Here is an 18,072-nt window from a genome sequence, read left to right on the forward strand (position 1 = left end):
GACCTCAGTGAATTGTGGTGTACCAGAAACTCACCTCAGAACCCAGAACCCAGTATCCGGCTAGCATAAGTGTCCCATTCGTTATCCGAGGTTTAGCTCGGCGGTCCCAATGAATAGACAACCCAGAACAAGCGACTCAGTACATACTCAGGAATGGTGGGAATCGGAAATACCTGTTCGTATATTATTCTCACATCAGTCCACAACAATAATCAACAGAGACACGTTGTAAATAAAAGGGGTTTATTTTTATAGACCACGTGTCCTAAGATGCAGTACTTTGGCTAATACAAGCAGACAAATGATTAATATCAAAACCAGCAACATAGTTACAATACCATAGAATATAAAAGGGGTGATCATATTATAATGACAGTGGATACTACCACCTTCCCTTTACTAAGAAGCTAATATTATTATTATGCTAGTAGAAGGTCTCTTAGGCTTGAATAGGGGACCCCATACCTCAAAGATCAGCTTAGTGAAATCACATCACAGGAGCATCAGGAGTCTTCTCGCAGGAAGGCTCGTCTTCGGTCTGAATAATAAACATGATGTCTGTGATACTAAAAGCACTAATTTTCAGGCATTTGCAGCTGCGCGTGTGTTATGGCTAAATAGTGGGCCGATCAACCTAGAGTGAAAAACATGCATTGTGTAATAATCCAGACTATTTGTCACACCGTGTACAGACCAAGGTCGCTGCGCAGAGCTTGGGATGGTAATAACAGATTGCTCTTGTGTGAAGCAAGTCTCGAGACAGCAGTTCGTTTTAAGAAATAACATGTAAACGCAGTGTCGTGTGCAAAAGCAAAAAGATGGCTTTCTAACATCTAACGTGGTTATGCTAACTTAACAATGCCTGTACATATTCAGAGAGAACTCACTACAGAGGCACGGTGAGGGACATCTGGCAGCGTGGAAAGTTGAGGCCCAGCAACTCACAAACAGATAAGGCTTATGCGGGCACAATCAGATGAGGTAAAAAGAGGAAGAGCAGGATTAGGTGAGGCGTAGGGGATGACACGTTGTCATGTCAACGGTCGTCTCTCTCTCCTAACCTTGGAATTCCCTGGAAATGGCACGACTTACCTGCCCAAAGAAGGGGGGGGAGTAGTGTTTCTAAAGAGATGCTAATGATTGAATGGCCTGGATACACTCATATTTGCCCCTCCAGCTCATAACTTGGAGGTAACTAGGGCAAACCCAGAGGGCAAGAAGAGTGCCGCTTTTCTAAAGATTACAAGAAGGTGATACCAAGAAAGGAGCCGAGAAAAAAGTGGGCAAGCAGACGACATTACTGTCACCAATCCCAGCACAGTGCCAAGAAGACTGAAAAAAAAAAAAGAAGGCAGGGGGGGTTCCGTCTCTTTTCTCATCCCATAAACCCTTCCAAAGCACAGTATCCGCAGGCCACTGGAAATGCCTCTCCCCCCCGCCCACCCCCATATACCTTAAAGACTACGTGTGTCTGTTGGGGACCTATGGGTAGCTCTCTTCGAGGCCATGTGACTTATCTGTAAGGGGACCTCTGTCTACTGATCTCCCCCCCCTTCATCATTTCACCGGACAGCATAAAGCTTTTCACCAAGCTTTCTTTTCCTGTAGGTTTGCCCTTTTAAACGCGCTATCACAAGCATATGTTTTTTACATTGCTCATCTTTTCACAGCGCCTTATTTTTCCGTAGGTTTTTAAAGATGCGCGCACACACGAGCAAATGCTTTTTGTACTGTTTATGTGTCGCTGGGCACTGTGGAGCTTTTCACAGCGTTTTATTTATCGGTACGTTTTTTAAGAAGCGCACACACAAGCGTATGTTTTTTGTACTATTTTGGTGCTGTTGGACACTGCTGAGATTTTCGCGGTTCCGTGATGTTATTACACTGGACACTGCTAGCTTTTTACGGCATTTTGTCCTACGGTAGGTTTTCCTTTTTAATGGGCACACACCATTGCAATGTGGAAACGTAAGGGACAAATGGAGATCAGCTCACACAGGATCATGTACATGCCCGGGGGCAGGTTGGAATTGTGGGCACCACAGTGTCTCTGCTGAGGGTTCAAGTACTGTATGGGGCAAATCTTGATACAAATGCATAGGCATAGGTATCACAGGCGCAACAGCTGCAGTAGCACCGGGACCCAGAAGTACGAGGGCGTTTCATGCCCCTACCATGCATGGATTCAAGGATGTGGCCTAACGGCTACAGCAGTCGACTTCGAAGCTGAGTAAAAGGCTTCAAATCTCGGCAGGGTCGCTCAACATCCTGTGGTTCTGGGCAAATAACAAAATGAGTGTGTCCGTCTGTAACGGAGTTGGTAAAGCGCTCTGATACCTTCGGGTCGAGTTCACGCTATATAAAACTCCCCAAAAGTTTGCTGTCTAGTGAGTTGGGGACCATTGCTCTTAAATTAAGCTATAGTTTGTGACAGCCTTGTTACGTGACTAGAAATCTAGGCGGACAAACGGGGTACTGGAGGGGTGGTCATGAGAGAGTAGGTAGGAGTGTGGGCAGAGGGCTTTCCACAATCTGAAATGCCAGGGACAACAAACATGTAGGCATTGGAGGCACAGTGAGGGACATCGGGCAGCGCGGAAAGTTGAGGCCCAGCAACTCACAAACAGATAAGGCTTATGCGGGCACAATCAGGTGAGGTAAAAAGAGGAAGAGCAGGAGTAGGTGAGGCGTAGGGGCTGACACATTGTCATGTCAACGGTCGTCTCTCTCTCCTAACCTTGGAATTCCCTGGAAATGTTATACACGGGTTGTATAACGCTCACGAGTGATTGTGGTTTCATCTTCTGTCACTGGGTGACATTGGTGCTCTTAAACTATTTAGATTATGTACAAATAGATTTAAATTCATGCACATCGTAACTACAAGGGTGAGAATATTAAGTATCTTTATAATGGAACATCCCCAGACCTTAAATGTGACTACATTTGTTTGTGTTTAAAAAATCAGGCCTTCACTTTTATGCATGTATCTGCACAGTATGATATAAGAACCTTTCACAGTGGAGTGTCTTCCACAATGAATCTACGTTACTATTACATAACCATTACTGAGAATATATTAGTGACTATGTAGCATATCTTTATTTAGCCTTGAAAAAGTCGCATTTACCATCATACTGAAGCGACGAAACACGTGTTGGCTCTGAATCTATTCACGAAGTAAAGCTCGAAGAAAGAAATAAAGAGCAAAGAAATACTGGGATTGATCATTTGTGTAAATTTTGTATGACTAATGATTGTAATTCGTCATTTACTTATCACATGTGCTGAGGATGAAGAATGACGTTCTTGTAGCTTAGGCCACATTTTTTAGAGAGGCTAGTGGTTCTCTCTACTTTACAGCACCGTTACTACTATGTGTGATATTTCTAACAATAAGTGGAATTACCCTTATAGGCGCTCATTCCCTATAAATTATACCACCTTCCCTATATATATTCCCTGGAAATGGCACAACTTGCCTGCCCGAAGAAGGGGGGGTTAGTGTTTCTAAAGAGAGGCTAATGATTGAATGGTCTGGATACACTCATATTTACCCCTCGTGCTCATAACTTGGAGGTGACTAGGGCAAACCCAGCGGGCAAGAAGAGTGCCGCTTTTCTAAGGATTACAAGAAGGTGATACCAAGAAAGCAGCCGAGACAAAAGTGGGCAAGCAGACGACATTACTGTCAACGATCCCAGCGCAGTGCCAAGACTGAAAAAACAAGCATTGAAAATGCAATAGAAGAGGTAGCTCAAAATGTTGCTGGGGGCACGGATTTGATAATGTCTAATGAGACTGATGTGATTGAAGCTGGGGGGGTTGAAACTAGGAACAGTGTGGCCGCTCCAGGATTTATAGGGAGGGCCATGAGCAATAATACTGATCAAACTACTAAGATGATTAGCCCCCTTGTGACAGTCGAAATCCCAAACAAAAAACAAAGCCTGCAGAGATACAAAAAACTCTCTCGCTCTCAGACTCAGATTCTGTCTTAAAAGGGCATCCTATCGCAGCCAGCCAGCACGATAAAAAGAGTGAGAATGAGAGAGAGAGCGAGCAGGGAAAGGAGTTCGGCGAGGCGTTTGATGAGGCATGGGCTGGCAATATACCATACACAGAGAGTACGGTTCTTGAGCAGCCCATATTTAATGCAAACTCGAAGAAGGAGCTACTATTACTGATGCTGCTAACGCTACAACTGCCACAATTGCCACAGTCACTGCTACAGTTACTGCTACTGCTACATTTCTGCTACATTTCAAGAGGACGGTCAAGTTCAAAATCTGGCCTCAGCTGACGTACGAACGGAGCAGCAACTCCAGGCAAAAATAAGGGAAGATTTAACGGCCTTCCCGGTAACATCAAAAAAGAAAAAGAAAAGCCCGAAAATTATAAACGCAAAAGACACAAGGAAGATGCATAGTATATCAAGTGTAGGGTCTGCTAGTAAGAAGAAGCTACAAGTGTCTGCTAACAGCCCCATGCAGAGATGGGTTCAATCAAAAGGAGGGATAAAAACTGTTATGTCCAGACTATCTGATGGAGGGCTGACGGATAAAGTGGATAAAGCGGCAAATGCCAATAGCGCCACTGAGAATGCTGCAGTCGTAAGGGGGGCAAGCTGTTCAGAAACTGACTTAGAGTCAGAGTTATGCATAACACCAGAGAGATCTGGGGTTCTATACTAAAATGGATTACCCATGGCCTCACTCAACTCTCTTCAAGTGTCGTACCAGTCAAGTGCGGGGGAAGATTATCAAAGAAGAGGCTCTGAAGAGAAAGATACCCCAACACTTTCCCTAATACTGCAAGCTTTAAAAGAGCAGAGAGAAGAAACACGAGAGCTCTTTGCTCAAATTAGGGCAGACAATCATAGTATTCAGCATTCCCTGAAGGAGGTAACAGGGAAAGTTGGGGAAATGACTGGCGAGATCATAGAATGGCAACAAAGAGTGGTTACAACTGAGGAGGTTACTGCTAAAGTGGCAAATCTAACACAACAACATGATGATCAGATAGCCAGTGTGCAACTTAAGCTCGAGGAATTGGAACATCGGCAGAGGAGACACAATCTAAAATTATTTGGCATTCCGGAGGGGCAAGAGGGATCGGATTCCAGAACATTCATTGTGCAACTGATGCAGAAGGCCTTCCCGGACCTGGTAGACTGGGACTGCCAGATTCAGAGGGCCCATAGACTTCCCTTGGTCCAACATCGGAAGGATGATCAATACCCGAGGCCGTTTCTGATCTATTTTGGAAACTATTTGCTGAGACAAGCAGTTTCTCTAAAAGCGGGCCCTTGAACACCGGTTGCCGTGGGGTCCTTTTAAAAAAAAATTCGATCTGATTATTGTAGGGCGACTGTGTACAGGAGATGGAGGCTGAAACAGCTAATTGACTCTTTAGAGGCAGCAGGGGCACAAGCCTTCTTACGGGAGCCAGCTCGTTTGAAGATTATAAGGGCTGGTCAAACGTATTCTTTTTTTTCTGAATTAGAGGCAAAGGGATTACTATTAAAATGGCAGAAAGATGGGGCTGCTTAAGGTAGAGAAGAATTCAGGAGTCAAGAATCAGGATCTAAAATGGGCTAGAGAGAAAAAGGAGCCCTTCTACAGCCATCGCTTTCTATTTAATTTACTCTCTCTGTGTAAAACATGTTATGTGTTATTTTTTTGATTGAGAAATATAGCTGTTTAACAGGGCTTTTTCCCCTATCTTCAAAATACTCTCTCTGGTTATTAATATAGGGGTTGGGATAAGTCGGCGGCCGCTGTGGTTGTAGGCTTCCAGATAGCTGCCATTCCATCGGCAGCAGGGAAAAGGGGATGATTCCTTCTTTAGAATTCGATTATTACGGGGTGGGTTGGGGGTCTGGGTGGGAAGCTGGTGGAGGGGGGTGTGAAGAAATAGGAAAACTCACCACAATTGAAAGGATAAAGGAAAAAAGCAAATATACATGTAAGAGGGAAAGAAAGCAATAAGGTATCCAAAGGCTAGCGGAGGTAGATAACAGAAAAGGCAGGGAAGAACTAATATCGGGATGACAATGATAAAGTGCTTAGCTTGGAACGTGGCTGGTCTCAACAGCAAGATTAAGAGGCAGCTAGTGGCGGAGGAATTAAAAATGTACAACCCTCATATTGTTATGTTGTCAGAAACACATCTTTCTTATAAATATAGAGGCTTTTTGAGACATTTAGGTTTTGAGGTAATAGTTAGCTCGGCTCAAACGGTCTCTATTCGGGGTGTAGCTATTTTAAGGAGTAAACGATTTTGAGTGGAAATCTGTAGGACACTGTCCGACAGTGGGGGCAGATGGGCAATCGCTCAAGTGAAAATAGCCGGTAAAAAATATGTTTTTTGTTCACTATATGGCCCCAATGTAGATGATCCTACCATAATAGAAGCAGTGACTTTGGAATTATTAAATTGGGAGGGGGAGCGATTGGTGATGGGGGATTTTAATTGCATAATGGATTATGGAGTAGATACTACACGGAAGGGGGCTTTTCAAAGGATGCGGAAGACACAGGCAGCCATATGGGAGTTGGGGCGTTTACAGACTATTAAGGATGTTTGGAGGACTCTCTATCCCAACATAGCAGGTTATACGTACTATTCTTCCCCTCACACTCACAAGCTATATTCAAGAATTGATATGGCTTGGGCATCAGATAATATCTTACAGTCATGTAGTATGGAAATATACCAGAGGGTCACGTCAGACCACAATCCTGTTCTGCTTACATTTAAGATCTCCCCCGAAAATAAAAATTCCCGCTCTTTCTCCTTTCCCAGATATCTGCTTACCGATGATGTATTTGTGACTCAGACTAGGGCACATCTTAAGGAGTTTTTTTAAGCAAATATAGGGACAGCTTCTCCCATAGTAGTATGGGATACATTTAAAGCCGTAACTAGAGGTTTTACACAGCAATTTATCTTGAGACAAAATAAAGAGCAGAAGACGAAAATGGAAGCTATTATATCAGTCATACAGAAGATAGAAAATGAGCACATCGAGGGAGTTACTAGAGGTTTTCAAAATGTAGGTGAGTTGGGGTACAGCTTAGTGGACCATAGATCAGTGCTGAAAAAACATTCAGAGAGAGGAGTATAGCGAAATTAAATAAGTATCACCTGGCGCAGTACGAGTCAGGGGAGAAGATAGGTAAAATATTAGCATTTAGAGTAGCAGATGACAGGGCTAAGACAATTATAAAGAAGATTAAGGGGACTGACAACAAAATATACGAACGTCCAAAGCAGATATTGGAACAATTTGTGGCTTATTATCAAGTGCTATATACTCCGGAATACCAACTTAAGCAAGACGAAATATCTAATTACATACAGATAATTCCTTCTTATGTGTAGAGAATGAAACATCTAATTTTTTAGCTAGTGATATAACAATGGAAGAAATAAAATTAGCAATCCCCTCCCTCCCAACGGGTAAAGCAGCGGGAGACGATACCATTCCTTTGGAATTCTATAAGCGGTTTGTGGAAGAGCTAGCAATACCTCTCAGTCAGGTTATAAGTTTTATTGGTGATGAGGGTAAGGCTCCTGACTCATGGAAAATAACGCAAATTATTTTCTTTCTTAAAAAAAAATAACGCAAATTATTTTCTTTCTTAAAAAAGGTAAACCGGCAGAGGAGTGTGGGTCGTATCGGCCGATCTCGTTCATCAATGCCGGCGAAAAAATATTTGCAAAGATCCTTGCAAACGATTATCTCTCGTGCTACCTAGCTTAGTGTCGCCTTACCAACATGGCTTCATTCAAGGGAGAGAACATTTTTAACACCATCTTCGGTGCTACTTCAAGATGCACAGCCGATGCTGGAATGAATCCAATCAATCAAATACTCTTATTCCTTGCTTTCCTTTTTATCCATTATTTACTCCTTGTCTTTTATTCTTCTCTTTTAATTCAATCCATTTTACTCATTCCCAAGAACCGTAGGAGGCGTTCTGATTTTCAAATGCCACTTTATTAAAATCACCCAATGCATTTCGGGAATAAGATCCCTTCGTCAGGGGTATCTAGAATACAAAATTGCATCTATAAGAAACTAATACCATCTTCTTTACTCAAACGGAACAAAATTGTACTGTGAAACATGATTATCTTTGCATTATCAACATGCCCCCTTCCTCAACCCGTTACATCTAAATATCTGGCACCCTCGTGGCTCTGAATAATCCCTGTATTACAAAGTTAAACACTGTTTACGTTGTTCAGCATTCTGCAGTTAACCCTTCACTTTGACTTTCCTTACGCTAATGCGCGTGAGCCAACGCTTACCGTGACAATTGAATCATATCGTGTTTAAAATGCAGCTAGCTCATTGAAAAAGCCAAGCTCCTCTGCGTATTTCAAAAGCGCGCCCCAGCGTCAATCTCCTTCATTATTCAGCCAAGTCAACTGCTGGTAACTCGTGCGATTTTTATCTATCACCTCCCTGATTTCACGCAGGTGCGTAATCACTTGTTAACCGCACTGCGAGTACACCAAACACTATAGACGGACTAAAAATACCAAACACCTCAAGCCCTCTTTCGTGATACAATCATTGCACTACACATCCCATCACCACCCAGGGTCTCTGTCCCGTTGTTGCCAGCCTCTATTCAAACCAACTAGGTCTTGTGAATTAATAATAGCAATCAACTGATCAAAAAACATGTAATAATACAATTCGAATTATTTAAATTGTTTAAATGTTAATGCTCCGCTTCTAGCATAATCCCATGAATACTCCGTTTTTTTAGCAGCAATTCATCGTGGCCAATAACGCACTCCTGCGTTCAGTATCCAATTCTTTCATGCCATAGATACTTTCTCCGTTGTCCTTGCACGCCAAAACTTAGTAAATGAGTACATGACTTGAAATTTGGAGTACGCCGGTGTGCATCTCACTACTTTACTGATGTTTATAAATTGACACTGCCCACTTGTGAGTTTGCACCCAGAGTTAACCAGCATGAGTACAAGGACAACGGAGAAAGTATCTATGGCATGAAAGAATTGGATACTGAACGCAGGAGTGCGTTATTGGCCACGATGAATTGCTGCTAAAAAAACGGAGTATTCATGGGATTATGCTAGAAGCGGAGCATTAACATTTAAACAATTTAAATAATTCGAATTGTATTATTACATGTTTTTTGATCAGTTGATTGCAATTATTAATTCACAAGACCTAGTTGGTTTGAATAGAGGCTGGCAACAACGGGACAGAGACCCTGGGTGGTGATGGGATGTGTAGTGCAATGATTGTATCACGAAAGAGGGCTTGAGGTGTTTGGTATTTTTAGTCCGTCTATAGTGTTTGGTGTACTCGCAGTGCGGTTAACAAGTGATTACGCACCTGCGTGAAATCAGGGAGGTGATAGATAAAAATCGCACGAGTTACCAGCAGTTGACTTGGCTGAATAATGAAGGAGATTGACGCTGGGGCGCGCTTTTGAAATACGCAGAGGAGCTTGGCTTTTTCAATGAGCTAGCTGCATTTTAAACACGATATGATTCAAGTGTCACGGTAAGCGTTGGCTCACGCGCATTAGCGTAAGGAAAGTCAAAGTGAAGGGTTAACTGCAGAATGCTGAACAACGTAAACAGTGTTTAACTTTGTAATACAGGGATTATTCAGAGCCACGAGGGTGCCAGATATTTAGATGTAACGGGTTGAGGAAGGGGGCATGTTGATAATGCAAAGATAATCATGTTTCACAGTACAATTTTGTTCCGTTTAAGTAAAGAAGATGGTATTAGTTTCTTATAGATGCAATTTTGTATTCTAGATACCCCTGACGAAGGAATCTTATTCCCGAAATGCATTGGGTGATTTTAATAAAGTGGCATTTGAAAATCAGAACGCCTCCTACGGTTCTTGGGAATGAGTAAAATGGATTGAATTAAAAGAGAAGAATAAAAGACAAGGAGTAAATAATGGATAAAAAGGAAAGCAAGGAATAAGAGTATTTGATTGATTGGATTCATTCCAGCATCGGCTGTGCATCTTGAAGTAGCACCGAAGATGGTGTTAAAAGTGTTCTGTTATGTTGTATCGCGCAACTGGGCAGAGCGCAAATCATGCTTGCACGCCAAAACTTAGTAAATGAGTACATGACTTGAAATTTGGAGTACGCCGGTGTGCATCTCACTACTTTACTGATGTTCATTCAAGGGAGAGACACGACCGCACACGTGAACATGGCTGTCTCTGCTTTTGATGCAGCAAAAACACAGTCGACCCCACTCGGGATGATATTGTTAGATGCTGAAAAAGCATTCGACCGAGTGGGGTGGGACTTTTTATGGGCCATACTCGTCACCTTCGGCATCAAAGGTCAATATCTTACGTGGATAAAAGCTCTATATGACAAACCTAACGCTAAGATAATGTATGCTGGTTTACAATCAACTGCCTTTCCGATCCTTCGGGCACCAGACAAGGGTGCTCCTTATCACCACTTTTATTTGCTCTTTACATAGAGTCTTTTGTCTCGACCCTTCAAAATCAGCAGCTAATTTGTCCCTATATGCTTGGGGATAACTCCCTTAAAGTCATAGCATACGCTGATGACATAGTGGTGTTCTCAACGGATCCGAGGGGGGCCATGCAAGAGATCACAGATGAAGCGCGAGAGTTCGGCTTGATATCTGGGTACAAATTGAATATCAATAAAATTCAGGTTTTGCTGAATTATAGATCTGCACTTCCGATACAGGGTGTGTGCTCGGCGGCCACATATTTGGGAATCATGATGGCGGCCCAGATTGAAAGAATAATCCCTTTAAATTACGAGACCTTACTGAAAGAGACGGCTAAATTACTGAAGAGCTGGCATAGGCTATCTATTGGTATTATAGGGCGTATAAATATTGTAAAAATAAAGATTCTGCCAAAATTTCTGTATTTGTTTAGATCTATCCCATTGCGATTGACTATGTCTTTTTTTAAATGGGGCTATAAAAAAGCGAGAAAAGCCCTGGAACTGTTAAAACTTCCCTTTAAGCACGAACGCTTAGATTTCCCGGATTTTAGAACTTATTTTTGGTCTGCTTTTTTTGGGCGTCTTCGCAGTTTTATTCATACTGAGAAGAGTACTTATTATCATAAATTTATGTCGGCAGTAGAGAGCAATCTAAACCAGTTCAGAACTAACGACCCGAATTATTACAAAAGGGTCAAATTTAAGATGATTCGAGATTGCATAACTATATGGTGTGCTATCTCTCTCAAGTATGGCTTCACATTGTTGAATGACAAACTTCCTCTTTGGGGCAATCCAGGGCTGCCTAGTATTTTTCATGATCCGGCGGGGAAACACTGGGCCAATTATGGGGTAACATGTTTGGGGGACCTATACGATTATGGTGGGTTTATGGATTTCGGAAAATTGCAGGTTGTGTTTAAGTTGACAGACAACATGCAGTTTAAATATGTACAGATTTGTGACTATTTTGTTAATTATCTTAAATTGATGATATATATACAAAAGGGGAGGGTGGAGGCTGATTAGAACCGCACCAGACAAATATTAGTGGTTGACGTAGACAATTCAGATAGTGCACGAAACCAGAGAGTACTACCCTCTTTACTCTCAACAATGTAGGACTAAGTCCTACAACAACATATGAATACACAGGAGGTTCAGCACTATGTACTATGGTAAGATCTCCAAGTACCTATATACTTTTACCCGCGATAAGTGAGTGGGACACTCACTTATCGCGGGTCGGGACTGTGCGGCCAGCGGCACTTCGACAAAACCTGAATTGTGGAAACCATACCCTAAAGAACGACACGATAGAAAAGAATTAGATTCACCATAACATTGAGCCCTGAAGAAGTCTCATGGGAGACGAAACGCGTTGGCTATGGCTATGAAAATATGAAATATGACATGGAAGAAATCTTCATTCAAAATCAATAAAGAAGAAAGAAAAAACTTATATGTTAAATGTGTCGTATGCTTTATTAGAAGTTTACTCGTTACCTGTTAAAGATACAAAAGTATATAGGTACTTGGAGATCTTACCATAGTACATAGTGCTGAACCTCCTGTGTATCTTAAATTGATGAGTTTATCTCATTCAGATATATGGGACTGTTTATATGATTCTAATGATAAATCTTTGATTAGTAGAGCATACAAAAGCTTGTGTGTTCACAGATTGGAGGATAGGCCCAGAATAGCTGTTCGTTGGACTAGAATTATGGGCGTACCAGTCTCGGCTAAAAGTATATCGCACGTACTTAGTAAAATTGCTGGGGTAGTTTATTCCTCCAGTCTGCGAATGCAACAGTTTCGTACAATCTGTCTACTATATTATACGCCGGATCGGATCGCAAAATGGTCACTTAATGACCAGGCAAACGATAGGGCAAAGTGCCCCAGGTGCGAACTATATGCGGCAGATATTCAACATATGTTTGTTACATGCCCAGAACTTTCGTTATTTTGGCAGAAGGTGGAACATATTCTGTTGCAAAAATTGGGGATTCAAACACCATTAACGGTTATGGAAATATTGCTGGGGGGAAGGGAACTGGGATCTGACAATGAAGATCTTTTAATTATTTTGCTTGTCTGCGCAAGACTCACAATCGCACGGGTCTGGATATCGCCAAAAGCCCCCACAGTAATGGATTGGTGGGCATTAGTCAGGCAAATACATGATATGGAGGAAGCACTAGCCAGATCGAGGGGTGTTCAATCCATGCGTAATTTCAATTTGATCTGGGGATCATTATTTTTTTTTAAAAAAACAAGGAAAAGTTATGCAATTATATAATTGACTGCTTTCTGCCTCCTTCCCTCTATTTCTTTTCCTCAATGCAACGTAAAAGATTTGATTATTATGATTATGTTTGTGATTATGATTCAGTTTGTGCAAATTAGCTTTGTATTTCATTTTTGTGTTGACAAAAAAATAAAAAAAGACTGATTAAAAAAAAAAGAAAATGCAATAGGTCTTGCCTTTAATTAAGTTAAAGCCATTTGCTTTGCTAATGGTATTGTATAGCAAAGCAAATGGCTTTAACTTAATGAACTGCGAGACCTATTGCATTTTTAATGCTTGTTTAGGACTTGCGCCCTGAGTTAGAGGGATTGCTATTGTCGAGTTGAAGGTGGGGTAGCAATAGGAGCTATTAGACTGCAGTTGGGAGTGTGTTTTAGTTAGCAGCGCAGTAATTTTTGCCTGAAGAACCAATCCCATGAAATGATAAGCTCTGCCATTTTATGGGCATCAAAGAAAGATTCAGGGGTCGGGCCTGATACTTCTCAAACTCTGGAAATGCTGAAGGCAGACAAATGTAGGCATCCGTCACAGCCGTCTGCCTGCGCATCGCTTCCTCTGCGGTGACGGGAGACCTGACACGGGTATATAGGCGTCCATCTGCCGTCCCAGCTGGTTGGAACCAGGTCAGGGATTGGATGTAGTTCGGTAACCACAGCAACAACTCACTGGGGCATGGTAATTAGGTTAGGCCCGACAAGTGTCGCCATGTCAAGGTATAATTGTTTTGCGGCTTGTTCTGGGGCCTGTCGGAGGGGACAGTGCCAGCTAGAACAGTCCCTGGCCAGGCCCCGTGGTCTGCAATTGGCATCGTGCACTGGAGCGAGCACATCTACTTTCTGCTGCGCCAGCAGATGCCAAGACAGTGCATAGAAAGGTGGACAGACATTTTTGATGGCAGCATCGCTGGTGGACAGAATTAATCTATTTAGTTTTGTTCATCACCCCAGCAGCTGAGCCTCCTCAAATGTAAGTTTGCAAATACTTATCAACTTATGCAAACCCCTTTAAACTTTGAAATCAGACCCCATCGATAAGAAACACAACGTCATGGTACTCTTACTAGGATAGGGTGACCAGATTTTCAGAATGAAAACCGGGACAGGCACAGACATAGAAATAGAAATAGGACTATAGGTCTCAGCGCTTCTTATATCTGTATATATATATATATATATATATATATATATATTCACTTAAAAAACCATAGGTTTCACACATGTTATAGTTAGCTGGACATTTCCCTCGTAAAAAAACAATGAAATTCCCCCGTTATAGTTAGTAAAGGGAACTATAACTCACGCGACCGCAATCCACTGCTGATGACGTCAGATATTACATCACTGTATTTATTCACTTATTTACCCATTTTTCTTTCCTTTAACCTTTAGCTATACATATTTAATAAATATTTATTTTACAGAAAGACACATATGTCATCAGTGATGTAATATCTGACGTCATCAGCAGTGGATTGCGGTCGCGTGAGTTATAGTTCCCTTTAAATGCTAATTCCTAACTATAACGTGTGTGAAACCTATGGTTTTTTCAGTGAATTTGTACGTTTTTTTAAATGCTAAGTTATGTATTTATTATTATTTTTTTTTTTTTAAGGTTTTTCACCGTGCGCGTACCGTGCGCACCGCGCGCCCACGTTACGCCATTCGCGTAATTTTCACGTTTCTACCGTGCGCGCACGGTAAGCGCACTCCGGGATTTTTCGTAAAAATATTAAAAACATTTATGGCCCTTGGGGGTCCTTTGGGGACCCCCTGACAATGGTCAGGAACTGTCCACCCTGCCCCCTTTTCATGTTCTCCACCTTTATTTTTCACCTCCCTCGGACTGCGAGAGACAAAATGGCAGCCGACACTTCCTGGTTTCGACCGATTCGAATGTTTACTAAAATCTAACAACCAATCAGAATTGCGCTCGTGCACGGCAGGGTGCGCTTACCGTACGCGCACGGTGCGCGCCTATAGATATATATATGCTTTTAAATGCTATTTTCTCAGAAAATACTGAACAGATTTACACCAGACCTGCAAAAGGCACATCCCTGACCTGAGGACTACCTCTCTGCCAAATTTCAAGGTTTTCTGTTCAGCCGTTCGGGCTGTAGCGCGGACTAAAGGTCCTATGGGAAAATGCATGGGGAAAACGCGTTTTGGGACCCCCCCTTTTTCTCAGCCCCTGCTTGACGAATGCCCCCGAGACTTTCAGGGAAGGAGCGGAGCGGAGCGCCCCACCTATTTTGAAAATTTCGCGAGGATTCGTCAATCGACGCAAAAGTTATTCCAAATAGAATGTTGCGGATTTCCAATGGAAACACGGTCCTAACTATAACTATCTACTGGCGACCGCCAGTAGATAATATATATATATATATATATATATATATATATATTACCTACTGGCAGTCGCCAGTAGGTAGTTATAGTTAGGACCTATTATCCATAGGAAATCCGCAACATTCTATTTGGAATAACTTTGGCGCCGGTTGACGAATTTTCGCGAAATTTTCAAAACTGGTGAGGCGTTCCGGTCCACTCCTATCCTGACAGTCTCGGGGTGATTCGTCAAGCGGGGGCTGAGAAAAAAGGGGGTCCCAAAACGTGTTTTCCCCATGCAATTTTCCATAGGAACCTTTAATCGCAGCTACAGCCCGAACTGCTGAACGGAATTACACCAAATTTGACAAAAAGGTAGTCCTTGGTTCACACTCGTGCCTTTTGATTAAATGGTGTAAATCTGTTCAGTAATTCCTGAGAAAATCAAAAGTAAAATCATAGATATATCTGGGCGGAGCCTAACACCACATCTCATCGTGAGATCTGATTGGCTGTCAGCACTTCATCCAAGAAGTGTTGGCAGCCATCTTGGGACCAATATACATGATAGCACCTCATTAAAAACGCATTGCAGTTAATAGAAGGTTTTAAGACTTTAGTTACATTATAAATCATTTGTTGATGGTACCATACTCATTTTAGGAATTGTGGTATTTTCTAAGGTTATTTTACCACGTGAAAAAGCCTTCTGCTGGGATATCATGAATCATGTTTGAGAGAAAACTATGTTCTCACGCTTTTGCCACAGAGGTTTGGAAGGTGATCTATAAGCTAAACTGAGAGCATATTTTCTGTAAATTCACATTATCTTTCTCAGTCATGTGATAATGAAGTCTGACATTCTCAGTAAAACATGTACATCCAACAAGGGCAGAGTGTAACATGCTGTGACCCTTCCCTGTCTTGTCCCTTCCCCGCCCCCGTCCTGCCCTGCTGTGTCCGTGCGCATGGCCCCCGGCACGCATTTAGAATGTTGTGGGGACTTGTGCGTAAACCGTTATTCCAACGGCATTCCGTATCTCCTATTCAATAAAGCTGGTTGCTTACTTCATTTCTCTCTGTCGTCCCGTCATTACATTGCAATTTTTCCGCCGAGGATGGGATCAAGACCTGTCACTGCATCACGGCAGATCACCAGAGGCTCCTGACGTCCCACCGAGTGTTTTGTGAGGCGGAAGTCTCTCTTCGCTCCGCCTCTGTGTGACGCCCATTAACCCCTCCGCCTAACACCATTTGTCTTCCTTCAACCTTGTCAGCCCGGGGCAGGAGCTGCAACCTAAACGTGAGTGAAATTAAATTTGTCTGCCAACTTAAAAAATACCATAAACGGCCACCGGAGGGAGCCTGACGCCTTCTTAATCTTTGCTTCATGAGATTTAAAGCATCTTCCTAACTAATACTTGCACTGTGTCAGAATGACTGGAGTAATTAATGCGGTGGCAATGCCCAGCACCTTCCTAGAAGTCCCTGGGCCACCCGCGGAAAATTGGACACAGTGGGTAAAATGTTTTGAGAAACATTTGGAGGCAATTGATGGGACTGAATATAATCCTACGATAAAACAAGCAATGATGTACAATTGTTTGGGGGCAGAAGGAAGGAGATTATTCGACCACATAACTCCAATTGAAAAAGAGGAAGGGGATGAAGAATGGGATGTATTTAAGGAGGCCAAATCGAGAATGAAATACTATTTTGACACCACTATGAGCGTGATAATTGAGAGATATAACTTCTACTACAGGTACCAAGCACCAGGTGAGGCGATTGAGCCTTACGTTGCAACATTGAGAATGTTAGCTACAACGTGTGCATTCAAAGATGCAGATGAGATGATACGGGATCAGGTGGTGATGCGTACCACGTGCGTGAAGGCGCAGGAGAAATTGTTATGCCACAAGAATCCTAAATTAGAAAAAGTGGTTTCTACCATCAAAAGCATGGAAAGATCGGCCAAAGGTATTAAATTGCTGCGCAAACCAGATAATCAACAAGTGAGTGTAAATCTTGTGCAAAAGAAGGAGGAGTCCGCATCCAACAAACCACGTAAGAATTTCACTTGGCCTAGAAACCCCAGTACCCATGTTGGAAGGCCGAATTGTTATCGTTGCGGATCCAACGCACATATGGCAACTAGCAAAGAATGTCCTGCGAGGGGCAGGATCTGTCAAGGATGTGGAAAAATGGGACATTTCCTTAAGGTTTGCAGAACTTCACGCTCTAAGAAAATTTACACGGTAAGCGAGTCAAAGACCGATGTAGACTCAGATGAGAGTGAGCTACTAGAGAACCTGGTGCTGCTGGTCGCCCTCATCAACGGTGAAGATGTACAAAACCAACCCAGGTGTGATGTTGGTGTGAATGGCAAAGATGTCAAGATGTTGGTGGATACTGGGTCAAGAATAACAATTCTGTCTAAGGACACATACAGCGGACTCAAATACAAGACTCCGTTGGAATCTAGCAGAATCATTCTAGGTGCATATGGCGGATACAAGATAAAATTAGAAGGTGTCTTCAAGGCAGATTTGTCGTTTAAGGGAAAGAACACCTCCAGAAAGGTTTTTGTAGTGGACTACAATATGAACATTCTGGGTTGGCTGGAACAACAAAAACTTAAAATGATGATTAATCCTTGTCAACCACCGTATGTATTCAGCATTCAAGAGGATGGCCTGGAGACTATTCTCAAGGAATTTGAGGGGGTGTTCAACGAACAATTAGGATGCCTAAAGAACTTTGAACATCAGATTATCCTGAAGAGTAAAGCATACCCAGTGAAACAGAAAGTCAGGAATATACCCGTATCAGCCCGCGCCAAAGTCAAGACAATCTTGGAGAATTGGTGCAAGGATGGTATTATTGAACCAATCAACGCATCTGAGTGGTTGTCGCC

General features: G+C 42.4%; 1 long non-coding RNA gene across 1 annotated transcript in view; it reads right to left on the reverse strand.

Annotated features, from left to right (window-relative positions):
• The window catches only part of LOC146865751 (uncharacterized), a 74,544-nt gene extending 58,223 nt beyond the window's left edge, over window positions 1-16,321 (reverse strand). Inside the window, exon 1 of the long non-coding RNA XR_014976694.1 lies at window positions 16,224-16,321. This is a non-coding gene — a long non-coding RNA (uncharacterized LOC146865751). The remainder of the gene's footprint in view (window positions 1-16,223) is intronic.
• Between the last annotated feature and the right edge of the window lie 1,751 nt (window positions 16,322-18,072).

Source organism: Triturus cristatus, chromosome 2_1 (assembly GCF_964204655.1).
Source record: "Triturus cristatus chromosome 2_1, aTriCri1.1, whole genome shotgun sequence".
Lineage (NCBI taxonomy): Eukaryota > Metazoa > Chordata > Amphibia > Caudata > Salamandridae > Triturus > Triturus cristatus.